Below are 27812 nucleotides of genomic sequence, written 5' to 3' on the forward strand. Positions count from 1 at the left end.
GCCATGACTGGTGGGGAATTGCAACCAGCCTGGATCTCCCCCAAGAGGGCCAGTTGGGGGCGTGACTTCTGGCCACCACTGTGGTTGCTACACCAGCCCCGATTCCCCAGCAGGAGAGCCTGTGGGGTGGGAGAGCAGGTTGGGGGCGAGTAGCCCCACCGGCTGGCGTCCGGGTCTGCCGGCGGGATCGGGTCTCGGATGACTGCTGGCACTCACACCCCCAACCCGCTCTCGGATGGCGCTGTACCATCCTGCCTGCAATATGCAAATTAGCCGCCATCTTTTTTGGCGGTTAACTGCCATCTTAGTTGGCAGTTAATTTGCATATCTCGCTGATTAGCCAATGAAAAGGGTATCGGTTGTACGCCAATTACCATTTTTCTCTTTTATTAGTGTAGATGTATATGAGTTACCTGCCAGGGCCGTGCTTGAAATGGAAACACTCCTACAAAGTGGAACTTGGAAATTCTAAGTAAGCAAAAGCTTACTCTTGTGCAATACAGATCTTAAAACTGATCCTAAACATTTCTAGCCATAAGGTCATGTCATGCCCTGTGTTTATTTTAAATCCAGTTGGTGGGAGAATTGTGAGCAAGCCCACGGGCACAGCATTTGTGGGATAAGTCTGCTTTAAACCAGTTAGGTCACACACACCTTTTTGTATTTTTGTTTTGATGATTCTGTCTTGTAAATCTGTGTGCTTTGGACAGGATATTATTTCATATTTTGTAACTTCATGACTAATATGGCTAAGTAGCAACCATCTTAGTTGAGTAAGAAAATAGCAGTACAGGTAATACTCGCATACAGCAAAGGTTATGGATGTGATGCATGAATATTAGGAAACAATCACTGTTCTCAAATGCAGGAAGTGGATCTGACCCTTCCTGTATTTCTTAGTTAATTCCAGTTAACATTTTACAGAGTCAAAGTAACTTGTTTTTTTTTTTTGTTTTTTTTTTAATTTTAAGCAGTTGGAAAGTTTTCATCACTAGGATTTGAGTCTGTGCAACCCTTAAAAGTCTCTTTCCTCCTCAGTGTGCACCTACTAAGTACCTACTATGAATGGTCAAGGAGCTTATAGGCTACATTGTTAGATTTTCACACTGAACCTGTAAGAAAGGCATTGGTGTTCCTGTTTTGAAAAAAGTTGAGGAACAACAATTTGGGTAAATTTTCCAAGGTCATGAAGCTGGTGAATAATGAAGCTGAGATTTCTGCACAAATCTGAATCAAAAGTCCAAGTTCTTTGCACAACACATCCTCCATCCCAACAACTAATCTGGGGATTTCCCAGGATTTGGAGATAGAAATGCTATAGCTGAAATGGGGGAAAAAATTTGACCTGAGAAAATAACCAGGACTGGATACATAAGAATAAAAACAACATTTAATAAGACTTTTAAATCTGTATCATACTTCATTGTTTAAGAGCCATGTCACATACAGCATCTTTTTTTAAAAAGCACAGTTTATTGATTTTTTTAGAGAGAGAGAGAAACATCTATGTGGGAGCAAGAGCACAACATCAGTTGGCTGCCTCCTGCACGCCACCTGCTGGGGATCCAGACAGCAACCCTGGCCATGTGCCCTTAAGTGGTAATCAAACCTGCAATCTTTTGATGCATGACTTGGTGTGCAACCAATTGAGCCACACGTGCCAGGGCCATACAACATCTTTTTAATATAACCACATGATGTGGAAATACAGACCAGGGTTAATATTCTCCATGTAGATGGAGAAATAGAATTTTCTCAGGAAAATTCCAGAGACTTGCCCACAGTCACAGGCTAATTTAAGGCAGGATTCTCTTTAAGAATTTAAAGCAGGATTCTTCTGAGAAGCAGAATCTAAGATTCCTGGTTTCTGACATGGTGCATCCTTCCTATGCACTGAGCAACCTTCAAGCAGTTTGTACTTCAGTAGAAGGCTGGGCTGCTGACCCTGTAGGAGCAGGCGACTCTACAACCGGGGAGACAGCACAGGGGGTTGCACACAGGCTACACTGGCCCCCACAGGGGGGCAGATTTTAGGTTGGCAGAATTTCAACATCTTACCTATTGTAGGTGTATGCCCTTTTATTTATTGATCTATTTATCTATTATTATTACTATTATTATTATTCCTCTTCATCACCATCAACATCACTATCACTATTACTGTTGAAAAGCTAATTTGTGGGGGTACTATGCTAGTTATGAAGTCATAAAGTCAAATAATTATGTTATACAATGAACAGTGTGATATTGTTATTAGTATTTAGTCAACAATTTCAGTGATAGAAAGAGGTTACTGAGCCTTATGTATGAAACAAGCCACTAGTAGGGAGGGAGAGTGTGATGTAGAGAAGTTCCATGGAGGAGGAGTCACCTAAAGAATAATAAGTAGTTTGGAGTGAGGAAGTCCAAAGGTCTTTTCGGAAGTGAGGCTTGTACTAAGGCACAGAGTTGCTAAACATTCTGTATGTTTGGAAAAGTGCATGTGCTTCCAAATGACTGGAGGATAAAGTATGAGAAAAGATGTGTAGAGTCAGGGGCAGAGATAGTCCAGGGTCAGAAGAGATTTCACGGCAAGAGGGAATCCAGGAGGAGGGCTGATTCAGTTAGAACGTGCATTATTAAATAGAAGGTAGGACAAGCGGCAATATTTGTGTGTGTGTGTGTGCGCGCGCATGAGCTCCCCTGATGTGAGTGCTCTAGATTCTGAGAATGGAGATAGAGAAAGAAAGGATCTCAGACCTCTCAGTAAGTAGAGAGATACATTCCTAGCTCTTTTAATATTCTCGGGTTCTTGTACATCAGCTGCTCTCCTGGCTCCTAATGTTCGTCTTCTTCTTTCTTAAAATATTTTTTTAAAATTTATTTTAGAGACAGAAACATCTATAAGAGAGAGTAGCATCTGTCAGCTGCCTCCTGCACTCCCCCTCCTGGGGATTGAGCCCACAACCCCGGGCATGTGCCCTGACTGGGAATCGAACAGGGCCTTTTGGTGCATGGGACAGGGCTCAACTAACTGAGCCACACTGGCCAGGGCCTTCATGTTCTTCCTTTAAATAAAAATTTCAAGTAATGTAACTACTTATGAAAAACAAAACAAGAGAAAGAGGCATGTACACACATATATCACCTATGATCTGTTCTTGTATGATGTTTACTATCCTGGTAACAAGTTTGTGTATTTTTTGTCTTGTTTTTATATTTGTTGATGGTAATTTAAAGTTTGGGGAAAAGAGTCCTCCATAATCTACTTCTATGGAAGCAGTTAATCACTTGGTTCTTAAAAAAAAAAAAATGAAAGAGAGAAGGCAAGGTACAGGGGACCTAGAAGAAATCGACGGCATTGACTACACCCTCTCTGGCTCAGAACACATCTTCTCAGGGTCCTGGGATTACCCCACGAGAAGGATGAGACTCGTGATGGGTGTGATATCCGTATTATTATTTAGTCAATAATTTCACATTAAGGAACTTTCTTCTTTACTTGGTGTTCTTAAAGAAGCTACAGAGTCAGATTTTAGTGCATCCTTGAAAAAAGCAGGGTGTGCCCAGCAGCAGAATTGCCTCTTCTGGGCTCACCTTCCATCTTGTCATCCATGTTTTGGGCGGCGGCTAGAGGGGGTTCTCTTCTCCAGCTTAGGTCCCCAGGTAGGGACATCAGAAGCCCAGGTTTTATTCTTACTGGTTTCATTACTTCTAAAACATTCTTATAAAAAACAACAAGAACATGGTGATTATTGTCTCAAATGCTTGATCTCGCTCGGTGAGACAAAGCTTAGTAACACTAGGAACTAAAACATTCTCATATTCAGAACGTACTGACCAGAATAAATATATGAGTTTGCTTTCTTATTCTGATGTATTTCATACATAAAACTTGACATTTGTTCTGTTTTCTTTATCTCCCAAAAGGGAAGCATCCACAAAAAACATTTGTTTTTACCTATTATATGTATACATTTATATTTGTATATATATTCTTTCAGATGACTATATATTGCTTTATAATTTACTCTATCTCTCTATGACCTTTATATGGCTTCCAATTTTTCACTATTATAAATGAACCTCTATGCGCAAGTAGTTTTAGCCATAGTTTATTTTCTTAGCTTTGAGTCCAAGAAGACAAATAATGAACCTAAATATGTAGGGTTAAGAGTACAGGTTTTGGAGTCAAACACCAAATATAAATTGATATGTGCAATTATTACACAATCTCTGGCATATGTACAGCAGTGTTCAAATTCCCACTCTGACATTTACCTGTGACACACTTTATTTTTTATTGTTGATGTTGACATTTCCTTCTGAAACGTTGGTGTAATGTTACTTAACTCACAGAGTTGGTTGTAATAAATAAGTAGAATAATCATTATATATAGCAATTTGAACAGTGCCTGGAATTAAGTAAATGCTTTGTTGTTGTCTATACTTAAATTTTACTAGGTTATGGGAGTGTTTCTCAAATGATTTTAACAATATAAAGTGATACTAAGTCTAAGAGAGCCAACCTACTTTGGGTGTTATTCTTTCTGTAAATCTTATAGTCAGTTTCTTTTTTTTAATGGACTTCCTTTCACATTCAGTTTACAAATTTAATAAATGAAGATACCAGGAGCCAAATTAATACTTATATATGGAGCACCTCTATTTATTGTGGCTGCTACACTTTATATATAAATATAATGGCACGGAGATTCTATCAGAAGACCAGATCACTTTGGTTCTAGAGGTAAAGAGATGTTTTCACTGTAGTTATTTTTTTAATGTGAATATGTGCTGATTGTGTCCATTTGGGCAAAGCAGTCTGCCCCATTTTACCATGGACACAGTGGGCTGGAAACCTGCCTCTGAGATCACATAATTTGTCCATAGAAATGCTGCAGACAATCCTTCCCGCTCAGTCTGTTCACACCCCTTCCTGTAGTTGGTTGAGACCAGTGATGTAGGCCTCTTTGATGATCTACTAAGAAGCCTGGAAACCTCCCTCTGCACAGTCACTGTGGCAGGCACCGTCCTGGAAGCCGCTTCCTCGGGCTGTAAACATGTGACCCCAGAACACGAGCTAATTAATGTTAAGCCAATACTACTTTGTCTCGCTGTAGAGGAGACTGATCAGGCCTGTCTCCTGTTATTTAAGCTGTACACCCTTTCCATTCATAACCCTGGGGCAAAACAATTACTGTGACAAATGCAGAGACATAGGGCAATACCGGCTCTGGGTGCTGATTTTGTATTAACCACTAATTCAGTGTGTGACTAACTACTCCGTTCCTTGACGGGCCTTCAGATTCCTCCTCTGTGAAAACGAAGGGATTGGTTTCCTGCTTTCTTCTGTCCTTTCCAGCATCCGCAGGCATCATAAGGGCTGAAGTAATTAATAATGGGCAGGAGGCAACCTTCAGTTATATGGGGTTCCACCTAGTGGCTGTGTCCCTTATTGCAGCTCTAAGTTCCACAGGGTATTCTCAGGCCTCTAAAGTTTTCTAATGGTTTTCTGTGGTTAGATGCCCCTCAGAGAAGTTTTTGGTTGCTACATCATACAGTCCATTCATAATCAGCGGAATAGAGGAGAATGGAGAAAGGCGGCGAGGAGCAGGGAGGCAAGACAAATACTGGAGCCTCACATTTAGTGAAGCCTCAAATTTAGATCAAAATTAGAGTTTGATGTTATCTCTAATTGAGGTATCAGACAGCCACAGTGTCAGTGAATGTATGCATTTAAGCATGAACTGGTTAAACATGAACAGTTAAAAAATATACTTCAGTTTTTGAAGCCATGTGACAGCATTTCTTCATTTAAAATAGAGCTGGAACCTTAAATGATGGAAGTAGTTTAGATCATTCTTTTTTGGGGGGCAATTTTATTTGTAGAGAAAACTGTATGCCAAGCAAAGTTCTGCTGTGGTAAATTCCTCCAGGGTAAGATTCTTTGGGGAGATTAGAAAAGCATGTAAAACTAATTAGTCCTATAGCATTGACCATCATGGTTTCCCTTTGCACCTCCTTTGTGATTATGTTAAACGCCAGGGATAGAAATGCAGGAGACATGGTTCTGACTACTTTCAAGTGACAGATAATTCTGTCGGAGAGGACGATGTTTATAAACATATTTACAATGTTATATATAAATAGATGAACTACAACAGAGGGTTTTTTATGATGACTACAGTGGCAATAGAAGCAGAGAGGTCTATTTTGTTGAGAGAGTTAAGGAATCCTTCAGGGGATGGAAGACAGGGAAGAGAAGAATAGAAGGAATCCGTCATTGAATAGAAGCTGGCACTTACAGGATTATCCAAAGTTTTCTAATAGGATGGGGAGGAGCTCTTTGTAGATGCTGAATAGCACATAAAAGTTCGTGGAAAGTGGAAAATGATTCAAAATAGTACTGTGGTCAAATGTGTAAGTGTTTAGGGACTGAGGAGAAGTTCATTTATCTTTTTCCTAATCCATTTTCTCTTTTTCTTGGACAAAAACCCTGCTCCCCTATGCATTTTGTTTTCTAAATAGACTAACATCAGCGTAGCCCAGGCTACAATGGGTGTCTGCAGTGAGTGTGCTGTGGTTGTGAAGAATATGGGCTTTGCTTTGAGTCCTGGCTCTGAGCTTACTAGTGAAGTAAACCTGGGCAACTGCCTTGCTCTTTAAGGTTCACTTCCTCATTTACATATTTATTTATTTAAAATATTTTTATTGATTTTTAGAGGAGAGAAAGGGAAAGGGAGAGAGAGAAACATCAATGCTAGAGCGAAGCATTGATTGGCTGCCTCCTGCATGCTCCCTTCTGGGGATATAGCCCACAACCCAGGCATGTGCCCTGACTGGGACTCAAACTGGCACCCTTTCAGTGCATTTCAGGGCATGGGACTACACCCAACCAACTGAGTCATAAGAGCCAGGGCTCATTTCCTCATTTATAAAAGTGAGAAAATAATAATACCTACAACAAAGAGTCATTATGAAGATTTGAAGATTAGATGTGAGCACAAATATTATCTAGAAGGCAAATGAGGGCATTGCTATTATAAAATTTTGATAAAATGACCAAGTTACATTTAAAAGCAATTTATTAAAAACATGTACAAGATATATTATAAAAATTTTTTAAATGCCTATATTTAATAAAGATATGTGTCTGAAACTTAAAACCTTCCCACAATGAAAACTTCAGGTACAGATAAGTGTAGTGGTGAAAATTACAAACATTTAAGGGAAAAATAACACCAATCTCATCTAAACTTTGTCAAAGGATAGGAAAAGAGGGAACACTTACAATTTTACTAAGCCAGTATAACCTTGATAATGAAACCTAATAAAGACATTATAAAAAAAAATATTACAAGATATAACCTCTCATAGACACACAGAAATCCCAAATTCTTTTAGCTGAAAACTGAGTCAAGTGAGATCAAGGTGAGTTTGAGATTGTTTTAATACTAAAAAATCTATATAATCCACTAAAGAAAGAAAGTAAAGGAGAAAATTATAGAATCACCTCAATAATTAAATAAAAAACATTGATATTTCTCAACACCCATCCACATTATAAACTCTTAGCACACTAGAAATAGAAATAAACTAATTTAATCTGTTAAAGAACATCTACCAAACCCTCACTCTGTGCCTCATGATCAATGGTAAAATCTTTTAAGTTTGCACCATGAGATCAGGGAGGAGATTAAGATGCCCATTATCGCCTCTTCTAGGTAACATTATGCTGGAGCTGCTGGTTAGAACAAATGGCAGAGTATTGCAGAGGAAAAAAGGACTGTCATCGTTTATAGAAAACATGGTTATAGAAAGAATCTCCAGGTAAACTATAACAATTAGCAGGTAAATTTAGTAAACTGAGCATACATATATCAACTTGCATTTTATATTCCAGCAAAAAGTGATTAGAAAAAAATTAAAACTGCATAATGAATAAGGTATAAGGTCTTCCTCTATACAGAACGCTGTTTAAACATTGAGAGATTTTAAACATATTGGGATGGAATCCAGATCAAAAGCAAAACATTCAAAGATGCCCACAAAACGTTAGCACTAATTTCACGTAAGCCCCAATAAGAAGGTCACAACCTCTTAGCTGCTCATCATAGGATGGTTTTCAAAAAACTGCCATGAAAACTTCAATGACTTCAAAGCTTTGATCATTCCCAGCAAGAAAGGTTATGGTATGTCTTATGAGTGTCTGGAACATCAGAAAAACTAAGGAAGATGATGTTAATAGTGATCTTCAAACTACAGATGACGGAGGGTGAGGAAAATGGAGAGGATCAGGAGAATAAATTAATTCATGCATATAAAGCTGCTATGAGGTCCCAAAGACAAGCAGTAGGTCACCTGATTTGCTTTTATAGCTATAGTCAAGGATCGGTATTAATAATTTCTGTCTTGTGATTCAACATTAATGTGTACCCAATATGGCTTTTTGTACACCAAAAGTCATTGTTCAGTCTGTGTTAAACCTAGTTTTACTTACCAGTGAAACTAAGGCCATGTAGTAAGAAATATCAAGGCAATGTTATTTAAAGCATGGGTAAATTTTCTGTGCCTACTGTTAGGCTTGTGAATTTATTGAGCACTACTGTGTCAATTGCTATAGAAGAGGCTTTACATATTTAATGTGTAACATATTAGTATACTGTTCTTAAAAATAAAAGAATGAGACTCAAAGAGGATCTGCCACTTATTTAAGGTACCCACATAGTTAAGAGTAAAGAGTCAGTTTTGAGCACAAGCCTACCTGACTCTAATACATGCGCTGTTTTCATTATACAATGATGCCTACAAACTTGAGGAATGTGATAAACTGTTCAGCTCAGTATCTGATACATCATTAGTATTCAATAGTTTATTATTATTATTATTAAAATATGATTAAGTCTTATGGGAAGTCCCTCTTTTTTTAATGAAGTAAAACCTTAACCTCTTATTCAATAAATGATTGCTCCTTCTGGCAGCTCATCTTATGAAAAAGTATAGGGTTGAGAATGCAAAACATGGTAGACACAGATTTATGTAAGCTTTAGTCTCAAGAAGTGACGGTTATGCTAGTAGGTTGACACTCAAATTGGTGAGCACATTCTGTACAGTGGGCTATTTTCTCTCTGCTGTATCCCTTGGTGATAAACCCTTGCAAAATCTGTGACACTTCAGAGAGAAAGAAGTTTTGCTCCAAAACTTTGAGGACTGATTTTTCCCTGCAGTGTATTAGTCATCTGATAAGACCTTAATTTATTTACCAGGCAGTAACCCTGACAGCACCATAAATAAACTACTAGTAACTGAGTTAGTCCTTTCATCTTGATTGGCTTACATTTATGTGGTCAATAGATTTGCAATAAAGGGATCTGTTCCTGCCTTTTGAGTAGGTGACAGATTGTGCAGATCAAAGATTATTTCCTTTCCATACTTGTATAAACTTTAGAGTTATACCTGAATAGGTATATTTCAAACAGTAGGATGATTATGGAAAGTTGCAACTTGTCTTAAAAATTTTACAAAAGCCTAGAAGTGGGATCACTGGGTCAAATGGAAGTTACGTTTTTGATCCCACTTCTAGGAATATATCCCAAGAAACCAGAAACACCAATCAGAAAGGATATACGCACCCCTATGTTTATAGCAGCACAATTCGCCATCGCTAAGATTTGGAATCAGCCTAAGTGCCCATCAGCAGATGAGTGGATTAAAAAACTTTGGCACATCTATGCAATGGAATACTATGCAGCTGTAAAAAGGAAGGAACTCCTACCATTTGCAGCAGCATGGATGGAGCTGGAGAGCATTATGCTAAGTGAAATAAGTCAGTCAGAGAAAGATAAATATCATATGACCTCACTCATTTGTGGACTATAATGAACAACATAAACTGATGAACAAAAACAGATCTAGAGATAGAGAAGCATGGGTCAGATGCTCAAACCACAAAGGGAAGATAGGGGAAGTTGGGGGTAAGAGGGAGAGATCAACCAAAGGTCTTGTATACATGCATATAAACATAAGTGATGGACTCAGACAACAGGGGGTAAGGGTGAGGACAAGACTGGGGGGATGAGGGGACAATGGGGGGATAAAGACACATTTATAATACCTTAATCAATAAAAAATTTTAAAAAATTATGTAAGCTACTACAGTGTTCAATATGGCTCAATAAAAAATCAAAAGGAAGAGGAAAGACATAAGTTATTTGATATTTGTTAATGCAACACATTGAAATTATACATTAGCTTTGTTCAAACAAGAACAATAAAATCTTCAAATTTAATACTTTATAATTACTCAGTTTTCCAGCAATGTTTCCTCTTTGTCACTTCTCATTTCTACCTGTTCTGATCCCATATATTTTCACTGCTTAGCTCTGCATCCTTAGAAATAAGCAGTAATTGTTTTTCATGACCTGAATATTAAGGCTTGAATTTTGGTGATTTGTATGCATAGCTCTATATAAATATCTTTTGTTTTCCCTGAAATGTACAGGCCTTAAAGACAGTGATTGTTTTTAATTTAATTTTTGTAATCCCAGGAAGCCTAACACAGTGCCTTTAAAGTGCTCAATAAATGTTTTGCTATGGAATAAATAACAGAGAAATTACTTTGGAAAAAAAGCAATGGAAATTAGAAATTGAAAAGACAAGGTAGTCTTAAGTTCTTCATGGGAATGAACTATTTTTCTTTTTGCTATTCTGGGGGAAAAAAAGAGTCCAATGGAAATGGAAGAAGCCATTTAAGATGTTTGCATGATTAAAATGTAAAAATGTCCCTAGCTGGTTTGGCTCAGTGAATAGAGCATTGGCCTGAAGACTGAAGGATCCCGGGTTTGATTCCAGTCAAGGGTACACACCGCGGTTGCCAGCTTGATTCCAGCCCTGGTGCATGTGGGAGGCAACCAATCAATGCGTCTCCCTCACATTGATGTTTCTCTCTCTGTCTCTCACCCTCCCTTCCACTCTCTTTACAAATCAATGGAAAATACCCTCGAGTGAGCATTAACAGCAACAACAAAAAAAGTAAAAAATGAATAACGCTTCTTATTTACCAATTATTTTCAAGAAAAGGAAGAGGTAACTTTTATTTAAAATACAATTAAAAATATTATCCAGATGTAAAGTCATATTGTGGGTTGTCTGTGACAAGTATTTAATCTTTAGCAATCTTTTTATTCATGATGCTAGGTATTCCAGGTAAGAGATCATTCCATTAGTCAGCCCATTTACCTGTAGGAAGTGCAAACTCTTTTTAGTTAAATTTAACCAAACGCACTTTCTATTTCCCTGACCATTCTTTTCTGGATCTGTTTCATCTCCCACAGCCTAACAGCCACTAAGAGCCCCATTCCCTCTTTCTCATCCACTGTTGAAAACTCAATTAGCATATTATATAGCAGCGTTTCTCAGCCTGTGGGTCGCCTAAGACCATCAGAAAACACATATATAATTACATATTGTTTTTGTGATTAATCACTATGCTTTAATTATGTTCAATTTGTAACAATGAAAATACATCCTACATATCAGATATTTACATTACGATTCATAACAGTAGCAAAATTACAATTATGAAATAACAACAAAAATAATTTTATGGTTGGGGGTCACCACAACATGAGGAACTGTATTAAAGGGTCGCGGCATTAGCAAGGTTGAGAACCACTGTATAGGTAGCTGTTGCTTCAACACTCACCTTTAACCCCAGCTCCAGTAACATATCTGCAAATGCCATCAGGCAGTGCCACATACAATGCTGCACCATTACAAAGTCTACTATATATTGAGCCACCTACTATGCTCTATGTGCCTTACAAGTTACTCTTTATACCAGAGATTTCTTTAATTAAAAATAAATAAATAAATAAATAAAGGTAGGTGGTATTATCTTTATTAAAAATATATGTATTTTTAGCTCAGCCAGCCTGACTTAGTGGTTGCGTGTTGACCTATGAACCAGGAGGTCATGGTTTTGTGTGGCCAAGACTTTGTACAATAGAGAAAGGATTCAAGCCAAGATTATTATGATTTCAAAGTTAAAGCTCTTTCCACTACTCCTCACTGCCTCCAACCCTCACCTTCATATTTTCAAAATGCAGTATAGTGGTTAAAAGCATTTACTGGAGTCAGACTACCTGAGCCTGAATTCTGGATGTTACACTCACTATGCTTTTTAACTGAGATCAAATTACCTTCTTACCCTTTGCCTCAATTTTCATATTTATAAAATGGGACTGTAAAAATATATACATCACTGGATTATAAGAAGTAAATGAAATATAAAGCTCCTAGTACAGTAACTGGCACATGGTAATATCCATATATATAAAACCCTAATATGCAAATAGACCAAATGGTGGAACAACCGAACAACCAGTCGCTATAACATGCGCTGACCACCAGGGGGCACATGCAGAACATGGTGGGTGTCAGCCTCCGTGGGATGGTGGAGCAGGTGAGTGGGGGCTTAGAGGATGGGTCGAGACCCACCCTTGTGCCCACCACAGCCTTGAGGTCTACAGTTCCTTTCAAGGTGCACAAATTTGTGCACTGGGTCCCTAGTCACAATATATTATCCCTGGGAATCATCTAATAGTCAAATTATGCTATCTTATCAATCCTTTATTCAAAATTCTTCCCTAAACCCCTTTTGATCTTTTCAGTCTTAATATCCATGGTCCAAATGTTGGGATCTATCATGGTTAGTGACTGGCCCATTTCCTATGCTTGTAACACACTCATTCCTGTACCTGTACCCTTTGTTTGGGCTGCACTTCCCTCTTGGAATAGCCTCTCTGTCCTCTGTCTAATCAGATCCCACCAACCTCTCCAGGCCAAGCTCAAATTTGTGCATCACCAAAATCTCTCATTAATCTAATTGGAAGTTATATACTTTTCTTCCCACTGAGAAACCAAGAATTGGGCTTGTTTTAGGATTGGATAGGGTTTAAATTCTCAGCTCATCTTACCCATTGTTGTGGACCTCAGATAGACATACCCTTCCCTTCCCTCCACATAACAGTGTTATGACATTGTTCACTAAAGAACAGATTTGGGTGATTTTGTGATTCTCATCTGGCTTTAAGGAGAGATGCCTGCATACTTGATTCTCCAAGGAAATTATTCTCTACTTAATGTTAACACCCACTGATTACTCAGAATCAGTTGTGGGAACTATTCATATAATTGCTAATATTGTCAGAATTTTATGGAAGGAGAGTTAGGGCTGTGTTGAGGAAAACAAACTGAAATCACAGTGTATTAAAAAAAATAAAAGTTTATTTTTGCTCCTGTTACAGTTTGCATATGGTCAGGTGATTTGCTGAGTTTGGGGATGGTTCTGGCTTCCAAGCAGTGACTCAGGGATCTTGATTTCTTACCATGTAGCAAGATTCCCATCATACAGAATCTCAGAGGCCCTCACTTCTAGGCATGATGTCAGGAGAAAATTGGGGAATCATGGGGGTGGTTTACTAGTATAGCCAGGTCTACATAGTAGCACATCTCCACTGACCATTTATTGGGCAGATCCCAGTCACATTACACCAACCCAAATGCTACAGAAGCTGGGCAATTACTTTACCTGTGTTCCCTGGAATTGATCAGCATCTAGCTGTCTGTGACAGGATTCCAACAGAAACAACTGTCTCCCCCTACCAATAGCAGCTCTTACAACTGCTACGATGCAGTTTCTCCCTGCTCCATCTGAAAACTAGCTCCTGTGTTAAAAGACTATTCGAGTCACTCCCAGATAATAAAACATTATTTAGTTCTGAGGACACATTCAGTCTAGTAATTGAGATGTCCACTCTGAAAAACAAACAAACTATGAAATCCACTGGAAACTGAAGGTTTCTTCTCCAACATGCACCGACATCACGTTGGGAAGCCAGTTAATGGGGAAGGAAACATGATGGAATTCTTCTCATGAACTCTAATTCTTGAATTCTCTAGGAACAGGGTAGGAAGAGAACAAAGGTTAGATTCAGGAAATGCCAGTCTTCAATTGTGTGGTTGTGATCTGTAGCTAGTGATTTGGGACATGGTGGATGTTAAATGATTTTTATTTTTTCCCTTATGAGGCACATTTGTGAGTTCCATGGGGACTTCCTAGTTGGGATCACCTGATTTCTACACCCTTGATGTCAGCAAGGTCTTCCTCTTGGCTGTTCACGCACAACCCCCACCCCTTTCTTTATGAATCTAATAAACAATTATAATGAAGCTGACTCTTGGACAAAGACTATTTAAAACCTTTTTATTGATTTTTTTTAGAGAGAGAGGAGAGAGAGAGAGAGAGAGAGAGAGAGAGAGAGAGACAGAGAAACATGATCAGCTGCCTCCTGAATGCCACCCACAGTGGGTGGAGCCCAAACCCAGGCATGGTCCCTGACCTGGAATCAAACTGGTGACCTTTAGGTGCATGGTACAACACCCAACCAACTGAGCCACACCAGCCAGGTCGACAAAGTCTATTTTTAAACAATTGGCTGGCTTCCTACTACACAATCATTGTTGGATCTTTGACACATTTGCATCTTCCTCCTGTCATCAGTGGAAACTAAGCTGCTTCCCAGTGTAGATATGACTTTTCATTCTGGAACTAGGACAATAGCCACAGCCATTCATCGTAGATTTCTCAGGCATTAGTTTCCACACTCCAGGGGATGTATATCAAGTTGTCTAAGTGGTTGTCTTGAAGCCTTTCTCAATAGGCCTCATGGAAAGAGAAGTACACCCTTTACTTTATTTGGGAGCAAGTGGTGAGGAAAATACATTGCAACATTCTCAACTACTTTCCTTCAAAAAATTTCTCATCCTTCAATCTCAACTCAGGAGGTGACTTTTTAGTCACATTTTTTGAAAAAAAAAAAAATCTACACAAATGGTCTGCTATCCCTTTGGAATTTGGGGGGAGTGGGTATTGGCATATATCGTTTTGTTTCAGTTATGGGTCTGCCCTCAATCAATACTGAGAAAATTACCAATTTAAAATATTGTTAGCATAATAAGTAAATTTTTCAAGGAATGGTTTATGTTTAAAATATAAATCGTAATGGATTGACTAAATGACTAAATATCATCTCTCAATCATTTGCATTCTGATTGGGAAATAAAGAGGAAGAGTTAGAATATAGTGTCCTGAGAATTGTTGAGCATCATCATGAATGTACTGAAGAGATTATTTTGATTTGTAAGAATCACATTGGTCATATGTATCTTTGCAAAACTGATGTTGAGAGAACATGTTGAAGGGACATATAAATTGCACCCTACTTTATGCTTTTCACAACATGGCCATCACACATATCCATGCATGTAATTTGAAACCTTTTTTGGTCATTTAACAAATGAAGGTACCCTCCCACACTATCAAAAAATATGAGAGAAACTGCTATGGGAGAGAGAGATGTGTACATATTTATTTAACCTAAAACTAATCAAAAGAGCTGGTGTTACTACAGTAATGCAAGGTCAACTTTAGAATGTGGAATATCACCATGGATCAGGAGGGTCATCACATGACAATAAAGAAGGCACTTCACTAGAAGCACGTAACAATCCTAATCTTGGGATTTGGATTGAGAGATTGGCACATTTTTGTCTCTTTAGTACTGAAAACCCATGGGAGATACAACTATGTCCTTCAGAGGTTTTCACACAGCTCTTCTGCCACCTACCTCATACAATTGCAAAATCTGGCCAATGTCTTGAGGGAGAGGTTGGTTGTGTATTTGAGACCAACCTCCTCTCACTGGTCTTGCTTTATATTCTAATCACCCTGAGACCAAGGAACTTTCTACTTTTTCTTATAGAATCTTTTGCATCACTCCCAGCCTCTCTTCTGTCCTCAAATTTAGGAACTCTTTTATGAGGGCCTTTATGACATTGTGATTTATAATAAGAAAGAATATATTTGGTCTTCCTCACCTTTTCTGGCACAGAGCTCCCCAAACCCTTGGAATTTGTTAAGTGCTGAGAACAATTAAGGTGTCTTTTGTTGTGTTAATAGGGTGGCTTGGAAAGCACCTAAGCATGGGGGCGGGGTGTGGGGGTGTGGGGGTGTGGCTGGTTGCCAGTGAAGCCAACTGTGTGCTTTGAGGGTTGGATCAGTTCCACTCTTTTTTAAAAAATATATATATTTTATTGATTTTTACAGAGAGGAAGGGAGAGGGATAGAGAGTTAGAGACATCGATGAGAGAGAAACATCGACCAGCTGCCTCCTGCACACCCCCTACTGGGGATGTGCCCGCAACCAAAGTACATGCCTTTGACCAGAATCAAACCTGGGACCTTTCAGTACACAGACCAATGCTCTATCCACTGATCCAAACTGGTTAGGGCATCAGTTCCACTCTTGATCACACAGAGATGGGAGAGGATAGAGACTGCAGATTGAGTTTAGTCAGCAATGGCCGGTGATTTAGTCAATCATGTCTAAAGTAGTGAAGCCTCTATGAAAACCTGAAAGGTTGGGGTTGAGGGCTTCTAGGTTGGTGAACATGTGAAGGTACTGGGAGAGTGGTATGCTTGGAGGGGGCATGGATGTGCCCCACCCTTTCCTCATACCTCGCCCTGTGCATCCCTTCCATTTAACTGTTTCTGAGTTATATAGTTTTATAATAAATTGGTGATCTAGCATATGAAATGATTTCCTCTGAATTTGATGAACTAGTCTCATAAAGTAATCAAACCCAAATTGAGGATCACTGGGACCTCCAGCCTATAACTGCTTGTCAGGAGCACAGCCGATAACCTGGGCTTGTGACTTGTGTCTGAGTGGATGGAGGCAGTCCTGTGGAACTGAGCTCTTACTTGTGGAATCTGATGCTATCTTAGGGTAGCATTGTAAGGACTGAGTTGACTTGTCAGTATGCCCAGCTGGTATCAGAGAATTATTGGTGATGTGGAAAACCCCCTCCCACACATTGGAAATTGGGAACTAATCTGTAGTCTTTGAGCTCCCTCAAGTTTCCAGTTCATTTTATACCAGTCCTGCATGATAGCTAAAGGTTTTCTGTTTTCTCTTTCCCCAGCAGAGATCCTAGGCCTGGGCTAATCCCAGTCCTCAGCCTGAAGTTAGAATGGGCAAATGCCCTTCGAGGGGAAAATGATTTGAGGTCAAGAGCTCACTTACTCAGGGTACTTCTGTCTCTGAAATTTTAATCTAATTTTTGTTTTCCATGGCACCTTGATGATGCCTTTAAAAATAATTAGGATTTGTAAAATTTATCTGACTTTTTCTAGGCTTAATTATTTATGCCCAGTGGGAGTATGGGTAATATCTAGCTTATTACAGTTGAAAATGGAAATCCTTTGCTTTATTAATTTCTAACAGTTAAACTACATTTTATTATATTAAATCTTTTTAATTTTATGAATCATCTCTTGAGTTTAGGAATTTCTTATATTTAGAGATACCATTGAAACATGGGGTTCGGGGTGCAGACTTTTCTTCCCGTGTGTCCTCACAAAATTTGAAGAATAAACTCATGGACAAAAAGGCTTCCTTAATAAAGAATGTAGAAGTTTATTGGAAGAAGATACAAACTCCATTGGGGCAGGGGTGTCTCCTGGGAAGACTCTCCCCTACCCCCATGAAAAAAACCTTATTTCTCTCTCTCTCTCTCTCTCTCTCTCTCTCTAATGGGAAAATCAAGTGTCCCCCTGTGTCTCATGTCCCTTAGTTGCAGTTCTTTGTCTGAACCTGACCCTTTCTTACTGGTCCCTTTCCTTAATTTGGGACTCCCATGTTTTCCTCATTGGCCATTCTGCTAATGGTATTAGTTTCAAAGCTCAAAGCCCATGTGGTGTCCCCCTCTTTCCCCCTTATCTTGCTGGTTGGAGTTGCCTTTGATCTCCCAGCTGCTCAGGCCAGGGATACTCCTGTCCATCCTTGGTTTATAGCTGTTTTAATTTCTCAGTTCAGAAATGTTTCCATCTGCCTGGACCTCCTTTTTCTGTGGCATTTCTCTATCCTCTGTATTAAGATAAGTACCCTGGTGTCTTCAAGTCTCCATCTATGCATTCCTCTCCTATGGACCCCCCTCATTCCTAAAACTCTCTAAACCTGCCTATTTTATCCCTAAAACTCCTTTCACCATCATTGATCCACAGTTTATCTAAGTAGATTATTTTCATTGAGGAGCAGTATGAAATTAAAAGGATTTCTTTGAAATTCAGTCTTTTTATATGTAAACATGAACTTATACTTGCAAAATTATGAAAATAATGCAATATATATGGAAGGGCATAGATAATGAAAAGGAATATACAAAGTGGGAGTGGTATTTTATTTCAATGTAGAGGTGAAGGAACAATCTGAAAAGTAGGATGGTTTCCTGTTATTTATTTTTGTAAGAGCTACAGAGATATGGTATCTAAAGTACAGTTCAAACACCCTTCTCCTAAACAAAGGCTTCACAGACATATATTTAAGTCCAAAAGAGAGGAACATGTGCCACTTTTTAGTATACATATTTTATTTAAATTACCTATGAATTTTCAGTCTCAAAGATATTACCCTTTATGTTCTAAAAATAAGACAAATTCACACTTCAAATGGTTATGAATCTTACATAGAGTCACACAAGTAGGAGAATGAAAGGCCAGCATTCAAACCTCTGGAAGTGAGTACAAACCTTGGCTCTTTGGGCAATACCAAAGACTCCCTGCCCCCCTTTTTTTCTTAATCACAGTTCTACTGGGAAGAGAAATGAGATTAGAACTCAAAGATTCTCTGTAGTCTGTTCCAGTTGGAGCATAAAATAATACACAAGGAAGCTAGTTTCTCCTATAATTGCATGGCCACTGAAGGCCACTGAAGCTCATTTGCCTGAAGGTTGAAAGGTTTGTTCTGGAAGTCCCCCCGTGATCTCTTGTCTCAACTTCTAACCACATATTAATGATTACACGGAGCATGTTAGACAGCCATGGGGAAAACAGGATCCTTAGCAAAAGTTGGTTTCCAGAAGGAACAGAGACTGTTCAGAGACAGTGGTATGGAAAAGGAGGATTTTGCTGGTAACAGAATGCATATGAGTTCCTGAGGGCATAGTGGAAGGATTTCAAAAGTGTGGTCACAATTAGGGGTCATAAGGGGGAGCGTTCAGAGATTGATCTGGGAGTTCTGAGCCTAGGGAAATGACAGATAAGAACAGGAATAAGGCACCATGGAATTAGTTCTGAAGGGCTTCAGGGCAGATGGTGCAGGTGGAGCTGTGAAAGTTGGTAGAGGGAGGAGTGGGTAGTAGGTGAGAACAGGAACTAAGAAAAAGAGTTTGTGTTTGGTGGTACACAGACCACGGAATGCTGGGAAGACATCCCCAGTAAGAGGGCAAGGAACCCAAGTTCACTCATCAAAGAAGCTGGATGAGCAATGCCTAATTTGTCAGCCAAGATCCCTTTTATTATCACTCAAAAGTCCTTACATTTGGCAAAATGTTGCAAGGTTTCAGTTTCATAGTTCCGGTTATTGGAGCTAAAGGACTGTCACATGATTTGTACTTTCTGGTTATTACTTTCTATTAAGGCCCTATTTTTATTTAGCAGATGTCTACTAAACTGCATTCATCTCAGTTTCAATCCAGACACTAAAGCTTTGCTGAGTAATTTCATGAGCTCAAAGCCAAGGAATCAATTATTGGGATATTAGTTTAACTGTATTCACTAATAGTATGTTTTAAGATCCATATCTTTGCATTATTTGTGGTGAGCCTATTTTATTACACTAACTTTTCTGGTAACAGAAAAGTACAGTTCAAACACCCTTCTCTTAACAAAGATATAAAAATAAATATGGCCTTAGCCGGTTTGGCTCAGTGGATAGAGCGTTGGACTGCAGACTGAAGGGTCCCGAGTTCGATTCTGGTCAAGGGAGGATACCAAGGGAGCATAGGTTGCAGGCTAGATCCCTGGTCCTGGTTGGAGCTCCTGTGGGAGGCAACCAATCGATGTGTATCTCTCACATAGATGTTTTTCTCTCTGTGTCTCTCCCCCTTCCTTCCACTCTCTCTAAAAATCAATGGAAAAAATTTCCTTGGGTGAGGATTAACAACAACAAAAAAGAATAAATATGATCACAGTACCCATCACAGAGGTAACCAGATGTGGTACATGTATATGTTAACTTCACTGTCTACAGATTGTCCAGATTATACATGATTTCTGGGTGTTTCTGTGAGGGTGTTTCCACGTAAGATGAAATTTGAATCAGTGGACTCAGCAAAGAAGATTGACTTTCCCAATGTGGGTGGCTATCACCCAGTACATTGAAGGACTGAGTAGAACAAAAGGCAAAGGAAGGAGGAATTTGCCCCTCCCCCTTTTTTTCCCTCTCACCGTTTGAGCTTACACATCTCTCATCTTCTCTAGTCCTTGGACTGGGATTTGCACCCTAAGCTCCCCTAGTTCTCAAGCCTTCAGCCTCAGACTGAATCGCTGGCTTCCTGGGTCTCCAGCTTGCAGATAGTAGATTGTGAGACTTCTCAGTCTCCATAATCACATGAGCCAATTCCTGCAATCTCAATCTCTCTCTCTATCCATATATCTATATCTATATCTATATCTATATCTATATCTATCTATATATCCCTACTAATTCTACTCTGGTTCTCTGACTTGTACACCAGAGGAAGTGTAAAATCTTTTTTTCAAAATATATTTTATTGATTTTTTTACATAGAGGAAGGGAGAAGGATAGAGAGTTAGAAACATCGATGAGAGAGAAACATCGATCAGCTGTCTCCTGCCCACCCCCTACTGGGGATGTGCCCCCAACCAAGGTACATGCCCTTGACCAGACTCAAACCTGGGACCCTTCAGTCTGCAGGCTGACTCCCCATCCACTGAGCCAAACCAGTTAGGGCTGAAGTGTAAAATCTTAATGTGCACCATCCATATGAGAATATTTTGTAATATAAAATTTTCTTTTTTGATTTCAGGAAGATGAGTTTAGTTAAATAAGTATAGTATATTTAACTAGGTAAAGTCCAATATATTACTCAATTTTAGTGAATGTAACATATCATATTACTTTTCTAAATAGTTAATTTTGTCATAAAATTCACTGCTTCATTCAGTTAGATTTTTTAAAATTCTGGCCATTGTTTACCTAGAAAATCTACTATCCCTTGGCCTAGAATGATCTCCATAGGCTATACCACTTAGAAACATCCTTTCAGTAATTAAAACAGATTTGAACCATCTCCTCTTTAAAAGTTTCCTTTACCCTTCTCCCTCTAACCCCTACCATTCTGAAATTAATTATTCCATCCTCGGAATAATTCCTGGACTATATGTATATATTTACCATATTCTAGTATATTTGCCATACTGTTATATAATTTATTTCTATATTTCTCAGTGATTATTCATGGGTAAATATTATATTATTTTCATTTGTACATCCACAGCATCTAGCATAGTAACTGTTCTCAATACATAGTCAATAAATTTTATTCAATTGAAAGATGTGTGGCTTATGGACTCACTTTCCACTTCCTTAATTTTGACCAATTTTGGCTTGTATTTACTTAAATGCATATTGTTAAGTAAGATGGAGTGCAAGGAAATGGTGAATAAGATATGAAAACTTCCTTAAGGCACTTTAAGTCTAGGGTATCAATGAAAGGAACAATGCCAACCCTGAAGGATTCCCTTTCATGAAGGGTTTTTATTAATTGTCTAAGGTGTAAGGAGTTTCTGGGTGGTCCATTTTCATCCTACAATCCTCCTCTATCTACTTCTCCCATTTCTCCTGGTACTTTTCCCATCAACTTGAGAATATCAGAAATGTAGAAGTAGCCCTCTAATTACACATATAAGAAAATGTTCTATATAAAATTATTTCTCAAACTTGAGTATAATATAGACCTCCTGTAAAATGAAAAAATTGTCATGGATTCCTAGAGTTGGTTTAACTTATTTTAATTACAATGTTACCAAAATATGTATAAAAATAAGACTCATTATGAACTCCCTAGCTCTTCAAAACTAAAAATCAAAACACATTCATAGATTAGATATATAAATCTAGGACTTATTTAATTAAAAATTAAAATATTAATTAAATGTGATAGGTGATGTCATTTTTTTGAAATTTAAATTCCAGTGTTGAGTTTAATCATACAAATAGGCATTTGCTTGGTTTATGTTTTAATTTTTGTGTACTGATTTTGTTCTTTTGAATTGCCATGGCCTATTCTTTGGATATTTTTCACTGTCACTATCATTTTAATTTATTTTTTATTAGAAATATTCTTGTAACTACTAAAATACTATTTTAGTGGGTCAATACATTAATCACTCATTATAAAATACAATACTGAAAAATTTATAAAATACAATACTGAAAAATTTAAAGAACCATTTAATAAAAATCCCTTTATTTTATAATGGTACACACTGCCAATGATTTTGTACAAGATGGTGGGTACAAACAAATGACCTACCCAATAGATTTGCTTATAACCTGAACTGACTGTTCTCATACCAGTCTAGTTTGAGTTCAACATGATGCTGTAATTTTCAGCCATCACATAGCACCAAGGTGATGATAAACCCACAAGCATGCCAGGGCACATAAATCAGCAGTTCTCCAAATGATCCACTTATTTCTGTTTTGCTCTCCCAGATTTAATGGGACTTCATTGCCGAGTCGGAAGTGACTGGGAAACCTGCATCCATTCAGACATTTTCTTACTCTTTGTCATTGTTGGCTATAGCACACCTATGCTTAAGAAGCCACTTTATTTCTTGTCTTAAGAAAAGGCTAGGTGGCATAGTAGCATTTGCCACCTGGTTTTTATATTCTTGAAAACATCCTTGAGCTTTGTTCTTAAATGCTGTTATGTTAGTTATAAACATTTTCATCCTTTCAGGACTTGCTTTCATTATTTATTAGGCAAGAGTAGAGAAGTATTTAATCTCTTCTAATTTTGAGCCATACTTGAGGCAAGTTGAATAGTTTCTTTGTGCACATTTGCTAATCAGCACTTTGCAAAAACACTTAAGGTGTAAACTCAGCATGTCTTCTGATTTCTCTTCCTGGGCAGCTCTTTCCTTTATAGTGAAGTTGACCCTTGACTGATGCAGGGGTTGGGGTGTTGAATTGCCCTACAGTGGAAAATCTGCATGTAACATAAGTTGGCCCCCCAAAAAGGTGGCTCCCCAACTGTGGATGGAAAATATTACTGAACTCTAGCTGTCCTGGTGCCCCAGACTCCCATCTATGACTTTTTAATTCAGACAGTACACGGGGCTGTGCCTGAGTTCTTGCTCCCTCAGCCATGTCCTACAAACTCTCTCAAGGCAGTTACAAGGGGCGTACCTTGTTTGCTGTCTCTCAGTGATCATTGTTCTTCATTACCTGATGGCTATGGCCCTGAAAATCATTGTTTAAAATTATGTGCCCTGGCCTGTGTGTTCGATGGTTAGAGTGGCAGCCCATGTATGGAAGGACCACAGGTTCCATTCCTGGTCAAGGGCATGCATGTACCATCCCCACCCAGGTCAGGTGAGTGTGGGAGACAACCAATCGATGTGTCTCTCTCACATTGATGTCTCTCTCTCTCTCTCTCTCTCTCTCTCTCTCTCTCTCTCTCTTCCCTCTCTCTTCCTCCCCTCCACTCTCTCTAAAAATATCGGGTGAAGATTAACAACAACAAAAAAATGTTGTCCATTTTATTGGTTGTTTCAAGAAGGTGGATAATTCTTTTTCCTCTACTCCACCCCCTTTAGAAACAGAAGCATCCAAACTCTACATCTTGCAGCTACTGCATTCTCAGCACACAGCTTGCAAGATCTCTTTTCCATCAGGCCACGGAAAGAGAAAAAGCATGAAGGATCACATGTAGGTAATTTTTATGAGTCAAGTCTGAAAGTGGTTGCTCACGTCTGTGACATTGCCCTCACTAGACATCAGTCACATGGCCATATCTGAACAAAAGGCCAGTGGGAAATAAGAGTCAAACTATAATCCCAGGAAAACACTGGAAGGAGTTTTTGGAGAATGGTTGGCAAGTTTCTGTGATATGGTACCTTTATGGGCACCAAATACCACTTTTACTCTTCCACATAATAGAAGACACTCCATGACAAAGGAGAGAAAATTATTTGCTCTCCCCTGCCCACCAATGAAAAGTATTGGGACAAGAATGAGATCACTGTAATTAAAACTTCCATTTAAACAAAGAAAAGAGTGGGATTCTGCCTTAGTTGGTTGGGTGTTCTCCCGTGCAATGAACGTTTTGGGTTTGATTCCCAGTCAGGGCATATTGCCTGGGTTGTGGGCTCAATCCCCGGTAGGGGGCATGGAGGAAACACATCAATGTTTCTCTTTCTTCCTCTCCTTTCCTCTCTCTCTAAAATTTTTTTTTTTTTATAAAACAACAACAAGAAGAGTGGGATTCTGCTACAGCCTGTGGTCCATAACAATGATGACCATGTTGTCAGGCAGGCATTGTGAGGTCCCTTGCCCCTGACAAATGCAGGAGATACCTTGATTAGATTTTATTCTACTTTCTGTAAGAAACTTTTTCATCTTTTTTTTTTTTTTCTGCAGGTCCTAACCCCTCTCCCAGGAGGTACTTCCTATTAATTATCCCCCATTACCTTTCATGGCGATAGCTGAAATTAGTTTGGGGAGCAGTCCTTCCTTAAGGGTCACTGAAATGTCATACTTCTTTTATATTCATGAAATTTTGGGACTCATATGTGTTTGAGGCATGAATGGTTAAGGCATTTTTAGTATTGGTTCAGGCTTTGTTAGCAATTCATTTTCCTCAAAAATTAGTAGAACTATTTGCTTCCAGGCAATTTCACCTGACAGTTAATACACCAACATTGCTTTCTAGGCATAAGTCTGAAATCTGGTTCATTTTATGTTTGTTTTCTTATCACACACCTCTCATTCTCAACAATGGCTACCTAGAAACCATCGGAAGGCATCTGTGGGAATGCCACATGTTATTAGGTTGCTGTAGTCTAAAGCTTTTTTCACTCTTACCTTTTATTGTTTGAGGGTCAGAATAAGTCAACTTTTTCAATGCTTTGAGGCCCTGAATCCTGGAATCTATATGTTACTTTTATTTGCGATTGAAAATGATTACCTAAGCTGATCTCTTTCTTGCAGTAAGTTATTAGTATAGTTGCAATATATAGCTAAGATTCTGGATCTTTTCAACCACTTCCCCTGTGCTGTATCCTCATAATTACCTTTCAAATTACTGAAGCATTTGTTTTATCAAATATTTTTCTGTTGTACAATATGGATCACCACTTTTCAGCGTGTTTTATCTATAACTAACTAAACCATCTTTATAAAGTTTAGCTTGTCGTTGGGGCATCATTCTGCTTCTGGTATCTGTTTTTTAAAATAAGTCAATAAAATAATGCAATAGCTCAAATACTATAACTTCTTTTCCTGGGTGCTCTTCATGGACAGGTGGCTCTCCTTCAACTGATGCCAACCCAGGCTTTCCATCTTGTACACATGGCTCCTAAGACTGATGTTTTTCTCTATCCGCAAGTGGAAGGAGAAAGCATGGGAATCCTGCATGGGCTACACATGGAAGTAGACACATCAGTTTTGCCATCTTCTTGGCTAGAAGCTGGTCATATGGCCACAACCTGACTGTAAAAAATGCTAGCAAATGCATATAGTCCACTCGTGTCAACAGAATGAGCTACAAACTTGGGTGCATAGCTAATGAGTTTCATCACAGAGGCCAATACTGTGGAAGGTGGAGTAGAAAGACTGAAGAAGTTGAAACCTTCTACGTACCCTTGAACTACTCAGTCAAGTTTCGCCATGTAACTAGGCTTTTCAACCTTGTGAGCTAACTTTCCTTTTATTGTTGAAAGCTATTTTAGTTGGAGTCTCTGCTACTTGCTATGCCCATCTTGCTATTGTAATTAATATAGTTGCCCAGTGAATTGTCCATTAGCAGCAACAAACCAAACACCTGCTGCTGCCGTCCTGTTATACCAGTTGTGTAAAGCACAGTCTGAGTGTTTAATGCTTGAGTTCCCCAAGAAGCATCTCAGGTATCAGGCCTGCATCTTGGGAAATTCAGCTCAGTCCAGGTGATGAGGCTTCAAAATACATGAGATGGAGTTTGGGGGCAGGCTAATTCCAGGTCTGAAGGAGCCTCTGGAAGGCATGCTTATTTGGGATTTAATCTTGTGGTAGGAATATGGTCTGTGAGGATCCATCACGTCCTCAGAATCTATTACCACACCTTTGAGCTTCCTTAGAGCAGAAGAAAATACACAGATAAGTCACTGGTTTAAACCAACTTCTGTTGTGTGAGTGTGTGTGTGTTTTCCCAGTTTAGAGATAATCTGAGTCCAAATCACACTTCTTGGTGATAGCTAATCTGAATTTACGTTTTAAACTCAATTCAAGCAAATTTACTTTTTAAGCGAAATAGAGCTGAGTGTCATTCTCATCTTTTGATGTCTCCCTCCCTTTGTTTCCTCTATAAGAACAAAAACTCATTTTCCCATTTCTTCTGCTTTTGGGAATCATTCATTGAGTGTCTCTTGGGTATCAAGCATGCTGCAGTGTGCTAGAAAATAGCCAGATTGAGCGGTTTCCATAAATCAGGCAGGAGAAAAGCTCATAGGACATTCAGGCAACTTCTAGAATATTAGTGTGGTATGTGAAAAAAAAAATATAGGCTTTGAAGTTAGATGCTGCAGGCATGCCTCAATTTATTCTGCTTCACAGATGTTACATATTTTACAAATTGAAGTCAAGACCCTCCACCAGCAAAAAGATCTGTATTCTTACAAGTTGTGTTAATTGTGAAATTAAGCTGTTCTTCTCTGAACTTCAATTACTTCATTGTTAAAATATAGGTAATACCATTATTTCAAGGTTAGACTGATAGCTAAATGATACAATACCAGTGAAAATTCTTGGCCCAGATTAGGAATACAAGTACTCCCTCTTTGCCTGTTTCTTTCTCATCTTCTCTTTATGTATTTTACCTTCCCTTCTTCCCTCTCTTATTTCTGTTTTCCTTCCTTCTTTCCCAAATTTCTAATCTCCTAATTTCATTTTTTTTAGGTAAACATGTTAATGGTTAAATTTCCATCTAAGATTCCAAGATTACATTGAAATGTCATCCTTACACAAACACTCTAGATTACATATCCTTTGAGTAATCTAATGAATATAAATAAAAATATTCTCTATGAGATCTGTACTTTTTTTCTACCTTGACTGAAATGGATAGTTTCTTCTTCTGACTCTAAAAGTAGCACATCCCTGTGCAATTGAGATGATGTCCATTGCCACTTCTTAGACATATTTTACAGGTGTTACTGATAAAGAGCAATTCGACATCCAAAATAATAATTGCAGAGGACCCAAAACTAAAATAATGGCAGGGGAAGATATTTTAAATGAAAGACAGAGAGACGTAATAAAGTTTTTAAAGCTATTTATTTAGCTGACCATACTTGTTAAAAATTGCTATTTGTATTCATTTCATTTTAACAAATAATTATCATAGGTAAAAATGAAAATAATGGGTTGGTTTGATTCCATTTGCTGTATATTTATCTTGAAACAGAGCACTCGTTGTAGTGCTCTAGAAATTGAGTTTGTGGCCATATGCTAGAGGCCCGGTGCATGAGATTTGTGCATTGGGGGTGGGGGAGTCCCTCAGCCCAGCTTGTGCACTCTCATAGTCTGGAACCCCTTGGGGGATGTCCACCTGCTGGCCTAGACCAGATCACCCCCTGCCCCCCGGGACCAGGCCTAAGCCAGCTGTCAGACATCCCTCTCATAGTCCGGGACCCCTTGCTCCTT

At 38.7% G+C, this 27812-nt stretch overlaps 1 long non-coding RNA gene across 1 annotated transcript in view; it reads left to right on the plus strand.

The window, feature by feature from the left end:
- Window positions 1–23826, plus strand: part of LOC102763676 — a 50154-nt gene extending 26328 nt beyond the window's left edge. The window contains exon 6 of the long non-coding RNA XR_001513190.1: window positions 23732–23826. This is a non-coding gene — a long non-coding RNA (uncharacterized LOC102763676). The remainder of the gene's footprint in view (window positions 1–23731) is intronic.
- Window positions 23827–27812: the final 3986 nt, after the last annotated feature.

The sequence above is a fragment of the Myotis davidii genome, unplaced genomic scaffold, assembly GCF_000327345.1.
Source record: "Myotis davidii unplaced genomic scaffold, ASM32734v1 scaffold657, whole genome shotgun sequence".
Lineage (NCBI taxonomy): Eukaryota > Metazoa > Chordata > Mammalia > Chiroptera > Vespertilionidae > Myotis > Myotis davidii.